Raw genomic sequence first — 3,028 nt, forward strand, 5'->3', positions numbered from 1 at the left:
TGCCAACCCTAGCATGTGGAATGAGTATAGCAGGTAGCAATACACATCACTGTCTGGTACCTGAAACACCATACACAGCTGTGGAGCTAGAAGCACATTGCCATTCATGCCCTGAATATTCACAGGCCTTTAAAAAGGTTAGTGAACAATGCAATGGCATCTTGGTTAAAACAAATCCGCCAATTCTACCTCTACTGCGGCTTCCTGGCCCAGCTTGCTACTCCAGGTATTCGCTTGCATGAAATCTACATTTTCCATAGTAATTGTAAGCCGTAGACTGAAAGGCATATTAATCAGAAAAAACAGAGGGATGAGAGAGTGAGGGAGGAAGGAGAGCAAGAGAGAGGGAATGAGGCAACGAAAAGAGAAAGCAAAAGGAGGGTGAGGAGGGTGAGATAATCAGCAAACTGAACAGATGCCCATGAAAATCAGATCTCTCCCCAGGATCCGTCTTCATTGGCGCGCTAATCAGGGGGCCATCATTACTCTGGGCACCAGAGCAGCATAAATCACAGCGCTGACACGCGGCCAGCCAGAGACCCCGGGACGGGCATCAAACGCCGCGGCTCAGCCGGCCTGCCGCCGCGCGTGAGCCAGAGCCCCGCGCTGGAGAAAAGGAGGCGGTGGACTGCGGCACAACTCAATGCTACAAAGAGGACAAAAGAGGTTCATTTTTTTTTTACTGTAAAACAAACCGTCTGAGAGCAACAGCACATAGAGAGGAACAGTACAGTCCATCAGTGCCGAGATCATCACCGCTGCTGCCAAGGAAACGGGAAGGGTCCATTTTTGGATACATTTGTCTGTTTGCTTTTCTGTCAGCAGGAAACTGGTCAATATTCATAACACTCGGTTGAAGGGTGACACATGGATCAGGGAAGACATTTTGGATCGGGTCTCGGTCAAGGGCTGGATCTATGATTTTGTAAACGTATTTTGAACACAGTGAGACACATTGGCATTCAGCAAAGGGCTGCGTTAAGTGGCCTTTGACTCACAAGGGAACAATTCTCCCTATTTTGACAGGCACTGTAACAGTAATCTGTTGACAAACGTTCAGCCAACGATTCTCACTAACATTCCCTATCACCTCCCCCTTCAGAATCTTCCTCTGGGTGTCCTAGTAATAACGCGCCGGCACCGCAGAGCTCCATCAGACGTGGAGGAGGTCATTAGGAGAGTGGCCTGTGTCCAGCGAGCGAGGAGAATAGGAGTTGCCGTGGCGATGGGCCCCGCCACATGTAAGGGTACATGTGAAGCATCATCGGCCAGGCGGCTCACTCCACACGGCCTCCCGACAGCCAAAGATCCTTCAATTAGGCTTTTTATAGAGCCTGCCTGGGGAGCTCTGACACACACACACACACACACAAATGCGCACACACACATGCACTCTTGAGTGGTTATCAGTGCTCTCTCTGCGCATGGCTTCAGGGAGTAATTTTTAAAGGCAGCCTAACAACACACACACACACACACACACACACACACACACACACACACAGACACAAACATACAGACTCTCTCCATCTTTTCTCTGTCATCTTTCATCCCTCACCTCCCCCTCTCTCTCTACTCTCTTTCCCTCTCTCTCTCTCTCCAATGCTTAAATCTCCACAATCAGTGTGACCTACTTAGGACATGACTTGGAGAATTTTCTGTACACACACACATATTCTCTCTCTCACACACACACACACAGATGTGCCCATATACAAAATATCACCAGCTTCAGCAAGCCCTCAGCGGTGAAAATGGCAAACTGACGACTCGATTTGCTCACAGAGATGAGCACCAATTCTGACACAGTTTGATACAGTTTATATTACTGACTGATGTGTGTGTGTGTGTGTGTGTGTGTGTGTGTGTAAGTGTGTGTGTCTGTGTGTCTGTGTGTCTGTGGGTGTGCGTATACAAGTGTGTGTGTGTGTGTGTGTGTGTGTGTGTGTGTGTGTGTGTGTGTGTGTGTGTGTGTGTGTGCGTGTGCGTGTGTGTGAGCGTGAATGTGCGTGTGCGTGTGCGTGTGCGTGTGCATGTGTGTGTGTGTGTGCGTGTGTGTTTCACAGCTGGGTGGCTTTTAGAGGGAACCTGTTCCGAGACATCTGGGCCTGTCAGGCTGAAGAGTGATGAGAATCGCAGGAGAGACACGAGGTAAACACGGAAAATTAAATATGATCTTAATATGATGTATGAGCACAGGATGCAACACATTCATTTATGAGACGGTGAGATCACGCTATCTCTCTCTCTCTCTCTCTCTCTCTCTCTCTCTCTCTCTCTCTCTCTCTCTCTCTCTCTCTCTCTCTCTCTCTCTCTCTCTCTCTCTCTCTCTCTCTCTCTCTCTCTCTCTCTCTCTCTCTCTCTCTCTCTCTCTCTCTCTCTCTCTCTCTCTCTCTCTCTCTCTCTCTCTCTCTCTCTCTCTCTCTCTCTCTCTCTCTCTCTCTCTCTCTCTCTCTCTCTCTCTCTTTCTCTCTCTCTCTCCATCATGTATGTCTGCAAATTTACACAAACACACACACATACTGTACACACTCACACACAGAGGGAGACAAGTGTCAGTTGTTGTCTCAGGATGACAGACTGCCTTTGTTGGAAGTTATACAACATTCAGGCCACGCAGGCTTGCTACACCTCAGCAACACAGACTGACACACTCTGTTCATTCACTCATCCATTCACTCACTCACTCACTCACTCACTCACTCACTAACTCACTGACTGACTGACACAGTCATTCCCTCACACACAGACTCACTCACTCATACACTCACTCACTCACTCACTCACAGACTCACTCACTCACTCACTCGCTCTCTCATTCGCTCACTCATATCTGCTATTCTGCTTTTCACACTATTTGGGTCACCAGCGATGTACAGCCAGTCACACAAAGGATAGAATTCTTTCCATGACCACAACTTCTCCATTACCCAGTGAGGGTACCTTCCCTTCCGTGATGTGACACACAAGCATCATCAGTTGCCACGCCAACCACCATTTCGGGCTTTGTGACAGATGGAGGCCCCCT

The sequence above is a fragment of the Sardina pilchardus genome, chromosome 11 (assembly GCF_963854185.1).
Source record: "Sardina pilchardus chromosome 11, fSarPil1.1, whole genome shotgun sequence".
Lineage (NCBI taxonomy): Eukaryota > Metazoa > Chordata > Actinopteri > Clupeiformes > Clupeidae > Sardina > Sardina pilchardus.